This window comes from Sciurus carolinensis, chromosome 11 (genome assembly GCF_902686445.1).
Source record: "Sciurus carolinensis chromosome 11, mSciCar1.2, whole genome shotgun sequence".
Taxonomy (NCBI): domain Eukaryota; kingdom Metazoa; phylum Chordata; class Mammalia; order Rodentia; family Sciuridae; genus Sciurus; species Sciurus carolinensis.
The window spans coordinates 96,738,183-96,755,025 of record NC_062223.1 but is presented as its reverse complement, the minus strand read 5'-3'; positions in this window follow the sequence as shown (position 1 = coordinate 96,755,025).

Below are 16,843 nucleotides of genomic sequence, written 5' to 3'. Positions count from 1 at the left end.
AGACTCAAAACGACCGCTTCTGAACACTGGGGGGCTGCTTGGAGGAAGAGGAGAAGTGCGGCGGGTCGCTTGGTCTAGGAGTGACTGCATCAGAGCCACAGGCGGTTGCCAGAGGAGGAGGTGAGTGGTGAGTTGTTTGGACTCAAAGCGACCGCTCCTGAACACCAGTGGCCTGCCTGGAGGAGGAGCGCGGTGGGTCGCTTGGTCTCCGAGCGACCGCTCCTGACACCCGGGAGGCTACCCTGAGGAGGAGGAGGAACAGGGAGGGTTACTTGGACTTGGAGAGACTGCCTAGGGCTACGGGCGGTTGGCGGGAGAGGAGACGCAAAGTGAGTTGCTTGGACTCCTAGTGACTGCTTCGGAACATGGGGCAGCTGTCCGGAGGAAGAGGTGCGTGGCGGGTCTCTGGGTCTCGGAGCTATTGTACGGGGCTCCAGGTGGCGGCTCAGAGGAGGGGCCGCATAGCCAGGTGATTAGGTGCAGAGCAGGGTCCCAGGACCTAGGCGACTTCTTGCAGGAAGAGCCGCACAGAGACACTTTTAGGGGCGGAGCGAAGTTTCCAGGACTGCGGGCAGATTCTCTGAGGAGAGGCAGCCTAAGGAGACTCGTCTGCGAAGGGTGAGGCTCCCAGGCCCAGGAGGTAGGTCCCCGCCCCTGGGAACGTTGCAGAGGAAGACAGCCCAGCCCAGGCGATAGTTGTAGATTGAGGGGAACCTCTAGGAGGGGAACTGACCAGCGAACCTCCCCACGGGTGAGTCTTCCCCGCCGGGTGAGGTTTTCCCACAGGGACAGTAAAACCAGAGACACAGGCACAAACAGGCCTTGCCTCAGCCCGCAGCCTAGTTCCCCTTTGGATGACCATTGGTCAACAAGTGGAGGCACCTCTGCCCACTAGCAGGGAATATACCCCACCTGAGGGTCACCAACCCTAGAGAGGCAGCTTCCTTGTGGAGCACTGCATTATCAGCTTCCTCCAAGACTGCAGGCTACTGAAGGATAAGAGGGGTTATACTAGCAATCTTCAGGGACATTATAAGTCAATAGAGGAAATCTGCAATATCTTAATGACCAACTGATTCCTGAACAATATGAGAAAACAAGGGAAGAAAATGCCCCAAACAAATCTAGATGTTACATCAATAAAATCCAATGACAGCATGGCAGAAGAAATGACAGAAAGGGAGTTCAGAATGTACATAATTAAAATGATCAGAGAAGCAAACGATGAGATGAAAGAACAAATGCAGGCATTGAATGATGAGATGAAAGAGCAAATGCAGACATTGAATGATAGCACCAATCAACAGTTAAAAGAGTAAATACAGGAAGCAAAAGATCATTTCAATAAGGAGTTAGAGATATTGAAAAAAAACCAAACAGAAATCCTTGAAATGAAGGAAACAATAAACCAAATTAAGAACTCCATAAAAAAAGCATAACCAATAGGATAGAACACCTGGAAGACAGAACCTCAGATATTGAAGACAAAATATTTAACCTTGAAAACAAAGTTGAACAAACAGAGAAGATGGTAGGAACTCATGAACAGAATCTCCAAGAACTATAGGATATCATGAAAAGGCCAAATTTGAGAATTATTGGGATTGAGGAAGGCTTAGAGAAACAAACCAAAGGAATGAACAATCTATTCAATGAAATAATATCAGAAAATTTCCCAAATCTGAAGAATGAAATGGAAAATCAAGTTCAAGAGACTTATAGGACTCCAAATACACAAAATTACAACAGACCCACACCAAGGCACATTATAATGAAAATACCTAACATACAGAATAAAGACAGAGTTTTAAAGGTTGTGAGAGAAAAGAACCAAATTACATTCAGGGGAAACCAATACGGATATCAGCAGATTTTTCAATCCAGACCCTAAAGCTAGAAGGGCCTGGAACAACATTTTTCAAGCTCTGAAAGAAAATGGATGCCAACCAAGAATCTTATGCCCAGCAAAACTTACCTTCAAATTTGACGATGAAATAAAATCATTCCATGATAAACAAAAGCTAAAAGAATTTACAAAAAGAAAGCCAGCATTACAGAACATTCTCAGCAAAATATTCCATGAGGAAGAGATAGAAAACAAAGAAGCAAATCAGCAAAGGGAGGAATTATCCTAAAGGAACTGTCAAATAAAGGAGAACCAAGGTGTGTCAAAAAATATATATATAAATAAATAAAATTTAAAAAATGAACCAAATGACCGGGAATACAAATCATATCTCAATAATAACCCTGAATGTTAATGGCCTGAATTCATCAATCAAAAGACATAGACTGGCAGATTGGATTAAAAAGAAAGATCCAACAATATGCTGCCTGCAAGAGACTCACCTCATAGAAAGAGATACCCATAGACTAAAGGTGAAAGGATGGGGAAAAACATACCATGCACTTGGACTCAGCAAAGAAGCTGGAGTATCTATCCTCATTTCAGATAATGTGGACTTCAAGCCAAAGTTAGTCAGAAGGGATAAAGAAGGACATTTCATACTGCTTAAGGGAAGCATAAATCAGCAAGATATAACAATCATAAACATCTATGCCCCAAACAGTGGCTCATCCATGTATGTCAAAAAAATCCTTTTCAATTTTAGAAACCAAATAGACCATAACACAATAATACTAGGTGATTTTAACATGCCTCTCTCACCACTGGACAGATCTTCCAAACAAAAATTGAACAAAGAAACCATAGATCTCAATAACACAATCAATAATTTAGACTTAACAGACATTTATAGAATATACCATCCAACCAAGAGTGAATACACTTTCTTCTCAGCAGCACATGGATCCTTCTCTAAAATAGATCATATATTATGCCACAAAGCTAATGTTAGCAAATTCAAGAAGATAGAGACACTACCTTGTATTCTATCAGATCATAATGAAGTTAGAAATAAATGAAAGAGTAAAAAACAGAAATACTCCAACACCTGGAAATTAAACAATATGCTATTATGTGATGAATGGATAACAGAAGATATTAGGAAGGAAATTAAAAAATTCTTAGAGGTAAATGAGAACAAAGACACATCATATCAAAATCTCTGGGACACTATGAAAGCAGTACTTAGAGGAAAATTTATTTCATGGAGCACATTTAATAAAAGAAGTAAAACTCAACAAATAAACGACCTAACACTACAGCTCAAAGCCCTAGAAAAAGAAGAACAGACCACCACCAACACTAGTGGAAGACAGGAAATAGTTAAACTCAGAGCTGAATCAACGAAATTGAAACAAAAGAAACAATACAAAAAATTGACAAAATAAATAGTTGGTTCTTCGAAAAAATAAACAAAATTGATAAACCTTTAGCCACACTAACAAAGAGAAGATGAGAGAAAACCCAAATCACTAAAATTCGGAATGAACAAGGAAATATCACAACAGACACGACTGAAATACAAAACATAATTAGAAGCTATTTTGAAAATCTATACTCCAACAAAATAGAAAATTTCGAAGACATCAACAGGTTTCTAGAGACATATGAATTGCCTAAACTGAACGAGGAGGACATACACAATTTAAATAGACCAATTTCAAGTAATGAAATAGAAGAAGTCATCAAAAGCCTACCAACAAAGAAAAGTCCAGGACCAGATGGGTTCTCAGCCGAGTTCTACAAGAAGAGCTCATTCCAACACTTCTCAAAGTATTCCATAAAATAGAAGAGGAGGGAACCCTCCCAAACTCATTCTATGAAGCCAATATTACCCTGATACCTAAACCAGACAGAGACACATCGAGGAAAGAAAATTTCAGACCAATATCCTTAATGAACATCGACGCAAAAATTCTCAACAAAATTTTAGCAAATCGCGTACAAAAACATTTTAAAAAGATAGTGCACCATGATCAAGTGGGTTTCATCCCAGGGATGCAAGGTTGGTTCAACATCAGGAAATCAATAAATGTCATTCACCATATCAATAGACTTAAAGTCAAGAATCACATGATTATTTCAATAGATGCAGAAAAAGCATTTGATAAAATACAGCACTCCTTCATGCTCAAAACACTAGAAAAAATAGGGATAGTGGGAACATTCCTTAACATTGTAAAGGTCATCTACACTAAACCCATGGCTAATATCATTCTAAATGGTGAAAAACTGAAAGCATTTCCTCTAAAAACTGGAACAAGGCAGGGATGCCCTCTTTCACCACTTCTATTCAATATCGTCCTTGAAACTCTAGCCAGAGCAATTAGACAGACCAAAGAAATGAAAGGGATACGAATAGGAAAAGAAGAACTCAAACTATCCCTATTTGCTGATGACATGATTATATATTTAGAGGAACCTGGAAATTCCACCAGAAAACTTTTAGATCTCATAAGTGAATTCAGTAAAGTAGCAGGATATAAGATCAATGCACATAAATCTAATTCATTTTTATACATAAGTGATGAATCTTCAGAAAGAGAAATTAGGAAAACTACCCCATTCACAATAGTCTCGAAAAAAATAAAATACTTGGGAATCAATCTCACAAAAGAGGTGAAAGACCTCTACAATGAGAACTACAGAACACTAAAGAAAGAAATTAAAGAAAACCTTAGAAGATGGAAAGATCTCCCATGTTCTTGGATAGGAAGAATTAATATTGTCAAAATGGCCATACTACCAAAAGTGCTATACAGATTCAATGCAATTCCAATTAAAATCCCAATGATGAACCTTACAGAAATAGAGCAAGCAAGCATGAAATTCATCTGGAAGAATAAAAAACCCAGAATAGCTAAAGCAATCCTTGGCAGAAAGAGTGAAGCAGGGGGTATTGCAATACCAGATCTTCAACTCTACTACAAAGCAATAGTAACAAAAACAGCATGGTATTGGTACCAAAATAGAAAGGTGGATCAATGGTACAGAATAGAGGACATGGACACAAACCCAGATAAATACAATTTTCTCATACTAGACAAAGGGGCCAAAAATATGCAATGGAGAAAAGATAGCCTCTTCAACAAATGGTGCTGGCAGAATTGGAAATCCATATGCAACAGAATGAAACTAAACCCATTTCTCTCACCATGCACGGAACTAAACTCAAAATGTATTAAGGACCTCGGAATCAGATCAGAGACCTTGCATGTTATAGAAGAAAAAGTAGGTCCAGAGCTTCAACATGTCGGCTTAGGACCAGACTTCCTCAACAGGACTCCCATAGCACAAGAAATAAAAGCAAGAATCAATAACTGGGATAGATTCAAACTAAAAAGCTTTCTCTCAGCAAAGGAAACTATCAGCAATGCAAAGAAAGAGCTTACAGAATGGGAGAAAATCTTTGCCAATCTTACTTCAGATAGACCACTAATCTCCAGAATCTATAAAGAACTCAAAAAATTCTACACCAAGAATGCAAATAATCCAATCGACAAATGGGCTAAGGAAATGAATAGACACTTCACAGAAGATCTACAAGCAATCAACAAACATATGGAAAAATGTTCAACATCTCTAGTAATAAGAGAAATGCAAATCAAAACCACCCTAAGATTCCATCTCACCCCAATTAGAATGGCAATTATCAAGAATACAAGCAACAACAGGTGTTGGCGAGGATGTGGGGAGAAAGGTACACTCATACATTGCTGGTGGGGCTGCAAACTAGTGCAGCCATCTGGAAAGCAGTGTGGAGACTCCTTAGAAAACTTGGAATGGAACCACCATTTGACCCAGCTATCCCACTCCTCAGCCTATACCCAAAGGACTTAAAATCAGCATATTACAGAGATACAGCCACATCAATGTTCATAGCTGCTCAGTTCACAATAGCCAGATTGTGGAACCAACCTAGATGTCCTTCAATTGATGAATGGATAAAGAAACTGTGGTATATATATACAATGGAATATTACTCAGCCATAAAGAATGATAAAATTATGGCATTTGCAGGCAAATGGATGAAATTGGAGAATATCATGCTAAGTGAGATAAGCCAATCTCAAAAAACCAAAGGAAGAATGATATCACTAATAAGTGGATGATGACACATAATGGGGGCTTGGAGGGGTTAGTGTTAGGATTAGAGTTAGGGTTAGGGAGGGGGGTATGAATGGAGGAAGGAAGGACTGTATAGAGGGAAAAGAGGGGTGGGAGGGGTGGGGGGGAAGGGAAAAAATAACAGAATGAATCAAACAATATTACCCTATGTAAATTTATGATTACACAAATGGTATGCCTTTACGCCATGTACAAACAGAGAAACAACATGTATCCCATTTGTTTACAATAAAAAAAAAGAAAATTAATGAGAAAATAAAAAATAAAAGCACCAATTTTTTTCAGCACTAGGAACCTTACGTATATTTTCCTACTCTACTTTCTCAACACTCTATGAAGCAAGTGTTATCCTCATTTAGAAACTTTATAAGAGAGGTAATGATCCCCTGGGAATTTAAATGTAGATCTATATGATTACAAAACACATTTCTTGTCCTACTTTAGCAAATGCCAAGACTTGGGAGTGCCTTTAATGTACTCTAAATATTAAGCACCATTTAATATTTTCAGATACTACTTAACATAATTGGGTGGCAAAATACGTAAGAGGAAAATTGGAATATTCTCTAATTATTCTTTCAATAAATATTTGCTGAATTCCTCCTCAATGTTGGGCACAAAGTATTCAGGATTCAGCTCTGTACCAGACACAGTTCTTCCTCTGAAGTTGCTTACACTGTGGGGTTTTGGGGGAGAGAACACAGGTGGTAGCAATACAGTGCGGTACTCTTATGGGGCGGTAGCCTGCAGAGATGTGCATGGATGGGTCTATACGCAGGCATCAGAATCCATGAAGGCTTCCAGGGCAGCTTGGTGATAAAAGAGGGTGAGGCTCTGTGAGCTAGGTGAGTAAAGGTGAGCAATAGGTGTGAAGAAGGGGAAGGTGGTGGAGGGAGAGGGGTGGAGGGTGACAGAAGTGCTCTAGGCAAAGGGATCTGAGTGTATGAAAATGGCTGATGCCACACGAGCCTCAAGTGGCCTGACATGTTGTCTAATACTTGTTGGAACATGGGTGGGTAGGCAGAGAGGCAGTTATTGAATGCAAGAATAATTGGGGAACATAATCCAGTAATTACTGTAGAAGCACGAGATGAGAGTTATTGACCCAGAAATTCCCTGTAAAAGGGCTTTCTCTGTCCTTTCAATTCCCAGAGACAGATTGTGCTGATGTCGCAGGGAAAATGTGTGCTTTTATCCCTCATATCTAAGTAGGTCAGTATTTGCTAACACTCAAGAAGTCTGCATTATTTCCCAGTCTGCTAGAACATTGTGCTAATGAGGAGCAGGTCATAGGTTTAATCCCCTTATGGGCCTCTTAGCTTCTCTCTGTTCTGTAGCCATATAGCACCCCTAACCCTGGGCTGTGCCTCCTCAAATGCCAGTTGCTGGCAGGAGAAGCCTGGTGAGACCTTTAGGATGGATTAGAGAAAACTCATCACCACTCAGCTCTTCTCAGGGGTACGGCTTCCAGTGAATGTTCCGCTGACAGTACATAATCAATGTAATTGTGGTTTTCTAAGAATGTTTAAAACCTTTAGTTTTACTCGTAGGAACCCTCTAACCCCAGCTCTTGTGGAACATGTGCCCAAAAGGCTGCAAATCAACCTTCTTCAGGGGTAAGTAAAAATATTTCAGAAGCATCTACTGATTTGGTAGATCCTAATAGAGGTGATAGCAAAAGGGTCAGATTCACAATCCCCCATGTGTAGAAGCTTAAGCTTAAGTGTTCATATAACACACACATGTGCATACCCATATACATACATGCACTGGGGTATATTTGGCAATCATTTTACAATACATTTCATAGATGTGTCTCTGTGCTAGGCAGATTTTTCTCGAAGAAAAGATGCACTAATTAGCACACTGAATATGGCCTGTGTGCTGAGCACTAGTGAAGCACTTTACAAGGATTATTTCATTTAATGCTCAAAATAGCACATCAAAGCTCAAGCTCAAGCTCAAATCCCCGTCTACTCTTCACCCCAAACCATCACCTTCTTTTGTGGGATATGAGATTAGAAAGTACAATACATGTGACCATAGAGAAAGCACTATTGCCAGAAATTATCCTAAAAGAAATCTCTAGACTAGGAAATCAGAATAATTATAACAAATTTAACTAACTTATTCTATGAAAGGAATTTTCTGAGCACTTTATATCATTCAAATTCTTTAAACCTCAAACCAATCCTATGAAGTAGGTTTTGTTATTATTAATGTTTGTCCATGAAGCTATCAAGGTAAATATAGGGCAAAGAAGTAACCCTGCCCAAGGTTACAGGGGAGTTGAGTGATTAAGCCAGAATTATCTTAGTGATTAGGTAATTATCTTAGTGATGACATCTCTTCCCCTTTTTAAAAGCCTGTAGGTAATTTGTCTTACAAATTATTGAGTTGCAGATGGCTTTTAAAATTTTTATTCTGGAGATAGTTATTTTATCAAATATATATTTTGTGGATAGTTTCTCCAAGTCTCTTTACTGTCTGTCTTTCAAAGTCAAAATTTTTACATTTTTTGTAGGTCAATTTTTCAATTTTTTTCTTTTATGGTTCATCATTTTGTTGTGTGTGTTTTATTTAGGAAAACTTTGTTTACTTCAAGGTCAGAAAGATTTTCTTTTATTTTCCTTCTTGGAATTTCATAGTTTTAGCTTTTAAGTTTATGTCTATTTTTCATTTTGCGTTAATTCTGTATATGATCTGAGGAAAGGGGCAATGTTCTTTTTTCCATATGGATATCTGTTTCTTAGCAGCACATATGTTACCAAGATTATATCCTTTCCCCACTGAATTAACTTTGCAGCTTTGTTGACAACTGATCATAACTTCTGTTGGTAATATTTTAGCATTCTTACAATGCTTTCTTGTCATATTTTGTAAATTTATCTCATAGAAGTATTTTGTAAATATTTCTTGTGTGTGTGGTGCTATTGAACATATTATTTCTTAATTTAGTTGTCAAGTAATATTTTTTGCTAAGATATAAAAATGCAATTGATTTTTCCTCACCATGATCATGCTCAAATTGCTTTCACATCTTTGTTGGAATCAATCACTCACACACACACACACACACACACACACACACACACACATAAGGATTCTCTAGTCTGTTCCATTAATCAAATATCTATTGTTTCACCAATACGAAGTGGTCTTAATTGTTAGAGCTTCATAAATCTTGAAGTCAGCTGAGTAAGTCCTCCAACTTTGTTCTCCCTTTTAAAAAAATTGCTTTGGTTACTCTAGATCACATATATTTCCTCATACATTTTTGATTGACATGTGAATTTCTACAATAAAGTTCTAAGGAAATATTTTGATTAAGATTGCCTTGAAACTATAAATCATGTTGATGAGAATTGATATCTTAATAATTTTTAGTCTTTTAATCCACATTGTAACTTATTTCTTCATTTATTCAAATTCTCTTTAATATAGCTCAGCAATGTCTTAGATGTCCTCTGTTAAATTTATTTCTAAATGTTTTTGGCTTTGATAGTACTATAAATGAAATAAACTTTAAAATTTTATTACCTTATTATTTGCTGCTAATGTATAAATACAATGTTGACTTTTCTATATTTACCTTATATCTGCGTTCTTGCTAAATCCACTTGTTAGAATTAGTAATTGTTTTATACATTTCCTAGAATTTTGTACATAAACTTTTATGTCTTCTACAAATAGGTGCTCTCTTATTTCTTTCTTTTCAATCTTTTTGATTTTAATTTCTTTTTCTTCTGTTTTTGCAAAGGCAATGATCTTTGACACAATATTAAATAGACCTAGTGAAAGCATGTTGCTTTGCCTTATTCCTAATGATAGGATTTAGTCTGTCATTGTATATGATGTTTATTATACACATTTTATATATACTCTTAGTTTGAGGAAACTCCCTACTATACCTAGTTGCTAAGCACTTTTAATTTTGTGAATTAAAATTTTTAATTTTAATTCATGTGAATCTTTGTCAATTGCTTTTTTGGAACTATCTGAAGAGATTGCATAGGTTTTGTCCTATATTTTGATGATATTTTTGAATCTTAAACTCCCCTTGCTTTAAAAGATAAATTTGGTCATGATATATTGTCCTTCTTATAAATTATTGGATTTGATTTACTAATATTTTGTTTGTTAAGGAGTTTTTGTCTATATTCATGAGAGATTTTGATTTGAAATTTCTTCTTTTGTTTTTGTTATTGTATTGGCAAACTTTTACTACTAGGATTATAGTGGCCTCATAAAATAATTTGAGTGATATTTCCTTATTCTTTATCTCCTGAAAAAGTTTGAGTAGTATTGATGTTATTTATTTCTTATATATTTAATATAATTTACCAGTGAATCTATCTGAAACCAGTAATTTCTATTTTGGAATGTTTTTGTTAAATTCTAGTTCTTTGATATACAACTATTTAGATATTTTGTTTCCCTCTGTTACCAGTTTTAATAAATTTTATTTTTAAAGAAATCTGTCTGTTTCATCTAAAGTTGACCTAATAATGTTCGCAGTATTCTCTTATCATTTTAATGTCCATCAGATCTATAGTGGTAATCACATTCTTATTCCCAACATTGGCAATTTGCCTCCTTCCTTCCTCCTCCCTATCTACCTGTGTATTTGACAATCTTCTGCAAGACAATCTTCTGCACAGTGTTTTAACTACAATCCATAAATTTTGATTCATTTTATTTTTGTTGCCAATTAAAAACATTTTCTAATTTGTCTCATTTTTTTTTACCTTTGCCCTATGAATTATTTAGAACTATGTGGTTTAATTTTCAGAAATTTAGGTTCTTCTAGATGTCTTATTGTTGCTTTCAAATTTAATTTTGCTATAGGTTGTGATGGCTGATTTTGTGTCAACTTAGCTAGACTATGCTGCTTAGTTTTGGGTCAAACACCAACCTAGACATTGGTGTAAAGGCATGTATGTAGATGTGATTAACTTTTCTATCAATAGACTTGGAATCAAGCATATTGCTCTCCATAATGTATGTGGGCTTCATCCAATTAGTTCAAAGTCTTGAGAGGAAAGACCAAGGTTCCCCTGAAGGATTACACCTCCAGGCTGTTTTCAGGCTAGGCTGCCACATCAGTTCTTCTCTGGGTCTCCAGCCCGCTAATCTGCCCTGCAGACTAGCCAGCCCCAACAATTGATTGAGTCATTAAAAAAAATAAATTTCTTTCTTTCTATCTATCTATCTATCTATCTATCTATCTATCTATCTATCTATCTATCTATCTACATGTACACATTACATTGGTTCTATTTTTCTGGAGATTTCTGACTAATATATAAGTAGAAAACTCTTTTTAAGTTTTGATCCTTTAAAATTTATTCCAACTTTGATTTATGACCCAACATAGGACTGATCTTGGAATGTACTATGTGCTTCTGAAAAATACATGTACAGTCACTACAGATTATTTTGTCTAGTTAACATAAAGATCTCTGTGGTGGAGTTAACAATTGCCAACTATAATTGTGTAAGAGTTTGTATCTCTATCAAATTATGTCATTATTAAGTGCATTACTATTCTCCATAAAATTTCTGCTTTTGGTTATTTTTCAAATTTTTAATTTGAGGTAGCAGTAGAGTCACAGGAAGTTGCATGAGAGTAGAGAGCCTCCATGTATCCTTTGTCCAGTTTTCCCAAAATTTACTTTTTACCTAATTACAGAGCAATATCAAAATCAGGAATTTTATATTAGTGCAATGTGTGCACGGAGTTGAAGAGAATTTATCAAATGCCTAAATTCAAGTAACCACCACCAAGCTAGATAATCACCATATAAATGACCCTCATGCTGCCTTTTTGTGTCACTCTTTCTACTCTCCTCCTTAATAAATGACAACCATTAATTGCTTTCTATCTCTAAAATTTTCTCTATTCATGATTATTATACAAATGAATCATACATTTTATGACCCTTGAATTTTTTCAATTGTCCTAGTAATCTTAAGATCCATTTTAGATGTTGCATTTATCAAAACACTATCCCTTTGATTGATGAGTATTATTCCATGATATGGATGTGTCATAGTTTATTTAAGCATGCACTTAGTAAGGACCATTTTGGTTATTTCCAGTTTTTGGCTATTACAAATAAAGTGCTGTGAACATGTGCAGAATTTTATACAGTTACTCTATGTTTTTATTTCTGTGAGATAAATACCCAGGAGTTCAATGACTAGGTTGTATGGTTTTTTAGTTTATAGTTTGTTAAGAAAATACCCAACTATTTTCTTGGGTGACTACTCTATTTTATATTTCCACCAGCAATGCATACTATTATTTTAAATCTTCTAATAAGTTTGTGTGGTCTTTCATTGAGATTTTTATTTGCATTCCCCAAATGGCTAGTGATGTTATTCAGTGAACATCTCCATATCTCTTGCCCATTTTCTAGTTTGAAATTTTAACAATTTTGAACCTCCTTTACATATTCTAGATTTGTCCTTTGTCAGATATATGCTTTGTAAATATTTTATTCCCTTCTGGAAGTGACTTTCTGTCCTCCTAACAGTGTCTTCTGTGAAACAAAAGTTTTAAATTTGTTTTAAGTTCCCAATTGGGAGTGCTGGTACCAAGGACTGAACTCAGGGGCACTGGACCACTGAGCAATATCCCCAGTCCTATTTTATATTTTTTTTAGAGACTGTATTTTTATTTCGACTGTATTTTATTTTGTATTTTATTTAGGGTCTCACTGAGTTGCTTAGTGCCTGGATTTTTCTGAGGCTGACTTTGAACTCATGATTCTCCTGTCTCCACCTCTGGAGTCACTGGGATTACAGGCATGTACCACTGCACCTGGCAAGTTCACAATTTTTTTTAATGAATTGTGCTCTTAGTGTCATGTCTACAAGTTCTTCAGCAAGCTTTAAGTCCTGAAGATTTTCACTTTTGTTATTTTCTAGAAGTTTTAGAGTTTATATTTTACATTTAAATTTTAATACCTTCTGAGTTAAAGAGTTGAGGCTCATATTGAAGTTCTTTTTCCCCTTCCTCTGGCTCTCCATTTGGTTTAGCAGCCTTTGTTGAAAAGACTATCTTCCCTCTACTGAATTGCTCCTGTTCCTCTGTCAAAAGTCAGTTGGCCTTATTGGTGTGGGAATTATTTTGGTTTCTCTATTCTATTCCATTGTGCTAAATGTCCTTTCATCAGTATCACATGGTCCTACTTTGTTTTATACTTTATTATTTTAATAATTATTCTAGCAAATCAAGATCATTTGACTTTTCATTCAAGTTTTAGGATAATCTTATTGATGTCTATAAAATGTTGCTAGGATTTTAATAGGAATTGTACTCAATGTGCATATAAATGTATGGAGAATTGACATCTTTACTATAGTGAATCTTCTAATCCATAAACAGAATAATAGCACTTCACTTATTTGGATTCTCTTTGATTTTTTTATCAGTGATTTGTATTTCAGTACACAAGTTCTGTACATGTTTTGTTAAATTTACACCTAAGTATTTCCTTTATTTTTGAATGATTATAAATGGCATTGTATTTTAACTTTTTGGTTTTCATGCATTTATTGCTAGTATATAAAAATACAATTTTGTGTTTTGTCTTTTTTTTCCCTATGTCCTAGTTGAATTTATTTATTAGTTCTCAAAGTTTGAGTTAGATTTTTGGGAATTTTCTACATACATTATTATGCTATACTATTTTTTTCTTCTTATGTTTCAGGATTCTTTCTTTTATAATTTCTATTATATTTCAATATCTTTTCTTTGTTGTTCCTTTAGAGCGAATCTGCTCATGATAAATTCTATTCATTTTCATTCATCTGAGAATGCCTTGATTTCCCTTTTTTCCCCAAAGAATACTTTCCTTAGATATAGAACTCTATTTTAAAATTTATTTTCTCCCAGAACTTGAAAAAATTTGTGCCATTTTCTTCTTGACTCCATGATTTCTGAAGAGAAATCTACTGTCATTTTAATTGCTTTCCCCCATGAGCAATGTGTCATTTTTTCTAGGAATTTTCAAATCTTTGTTTTGTCTTTAGTTTTTATAAGTTTGATTGTAATATGTTTTGGTGTGAATTCCCTTGGGCTTTTCTTATTTGGGTCTTAGCTTCTTTAATCTTCAGGGCTTTGAGGCTTCTCTTTCTTTATTTTTTATTTTTTGCTGAATTTGAGAAAATTTTAGTCATTATTTCCTTGATTATTTTCTCAGTTTTATATTTTTTTCTCTTTCCTTTTGAGACTCTAAGGAACCAATGTTAGATTTTTCGGCTATTGTCCCATACACCTCCTGAGACTCTCTTTTTGTTTTCAGTTAAATTTTTCTCTGTTGTTCAGACTAATAATTTCTATTGTTATGTCAAGTTCACTGATTCTTTTTTGTCTTTTACATTCTACTGTTGAGCCCATTCATTGCAGTGTTTTTCAGTTACTAATTTTTGTATTTCTAAAGTGCATTTGGCTCTTCTTTATGTCTTCTCTATCACCGCTGTCATTTTCTTTGCTGATAATTTTCTATTTTTTCATAGTATTATAGAAATTTGTAGTTGCTGTTTCAAGAATTCTAAAATCTCTGTCAATTAATTTGACATCTGTGTCTTCTTGGTGGTACAACTACAGATTGTCTTTTTCATTATGGATAAAATTTCTCTTGTTCTTGGTATAAGTGATTGTCAATTAATACTAAACATTTTGGGTGTTATGAGACTCTGGAATTTCCCCCACTATTATTAGCATTATGTCTTGGGTTCATTTTTGACAAAAATCACACATGCATGGAATTTAATACTCCTTTTCAGTCCCTGGTGCCACCCCTTTCGCTTCCCTACTCAGTGGCCGATTCTCATTCCTCTACTGATCTTCCTTGCATTCATTTATTTATTTATTTTCTATTAATGCTTTGTAGATATACACAAAGGTGGAATTTCACTGTGGTATACGTATATATACACATAGTGTAATTTTGTGAATTTCGTGAAATTCACTCCATGTTTCCTCCCCTTCTCCTTCCCTTCTCCCTTCCCTCTGGATCTCCTTCTACTCTACTGATCTTCCCTATGTCCTTGTGATGTATGACCCCTGCTTTTTCTCCTACTTTTTGCATGTAAGAGAGAACATTCTACCCTTAATTTCTAAGTCTGGCTTATTTAAATGTTCTCCAGTTTCATTTATTTACCAGTAAATGTCATAATTTCATTCTTTTTATGGCTGAGTAAAATTCAATTGTGTATACATACCACATTTTCCTAATCCATTCATTTATTGACAGTCATCTGGGCTGGTTCCATAAGTTGGCTATTTTGAATTGTGCTGCTATAAACACTGATGTGACTGTATCACTGTAGTATGTGATTTTAGTCCTTTTGGATAAATACCAAGAAATGGGAATGGTCACAGAGTGGTTCCATTCCTAGTCTATTGAGGAATTTCCTTATTGCTTTCTAGACTGTATTAATTTTAAGTTCCACCAACAATCTATGAATATACCATTTTCCACATAAGTTTTTCTAGCACCAGCATTTACTATTATTTGTATTTTTTTTTTAATTTTTGATGATTGCCATTGTCACTGGAGTGAGGTGAAATCTTAGGGTACTTTTGATTTGCATTTTTATGATTGCTGGAGATCCTGAACATTTTTTTCAAGTATCGATTGGTGATTTGTGTTTCTTCTTTTGAGAAATGTCTGTATAGTTCTTCTAACTATAAATTGGCTTATTTGTGGGTCTTTTTTTAAAATTTATTTTTATTGTAAACAAATGGGATACATCATGTTTCTCTGTACATGAAGTAGAGGCATATCATTTGTGTAATCATACATTTACATAGGGTAATAGTTTTTGACTCATTTTGTTATTTTTCCCTTCCCCCCACCCCTCCACCCCTCTTTTCCCTTCCCCCCACCCCTCCACCCCTCTTTTCCCTCTATACAGTACTTCCTTCCTCCATTCTTGGCCCCCTCCATCCCTCATTATGTGACATCATCCGCTTATCAAGGGAGATCATTCGTCCTTTGGTTTTATGAGATTGGCTTATCTCACTTAGCATGATATTCTTCAATTTCATCCATTTGCCTGCAAATGCCATAATTTTATTATTCTTTATGGCTGAGTAATATTCCATTATATATATATATATACCACAGTTTCTTTATCCATTCACAATTGAAGGGTTGGTTCAATTAACAATAGCCAGATTGTTGGTTCCACAATCTGCTATTGTGAATTAAGCAGCTACAAACATTGATGTAGCTGTATATCTGTAGTATACTGATTTTAAGTTTTTAAGTCCTTTGGGTATAGGCCAAGGAGTGGGATAACTGGGTCAAATGGTGGTTCCATTTCAAGTTTTCTCAGGAATCTCCACACTGCTTTCCAGAGTGGTTGCACTAATTTGCAGCCCCACCAGCAATGTATGAGTGTACCTTTTTCCCCACATCCTCACCAACACCTATTGTTGCTTGTATTCTTGATAATCACCATTCTAATTGGGGTGAGATGGAATCTTAGGGTAGTTTTGATTTACATTTCTCTTATTACTAGAGATATTGAACATTTTTCGTATAACTGTTGATTGCTTGTAGATCTTCTGTGAAGTGTCTACTCATTTCCTTAGCCCATGTGTTGATTGGGTTATTTGTATTCTTGGTGTAGAGTTTTTTGAGTTCTTTATATATTCTGGAAATTAGTGTTCTATCTGAAGTATGAGTGGCAAAGATTTTCTCCCACTCTGTAGGCTCTCTCTTCACATTGCTGATAGTTTCCTTTGCTGAGAGAAAGCTATTTAGTTTGAATCTATTTAGTTTGAATTAA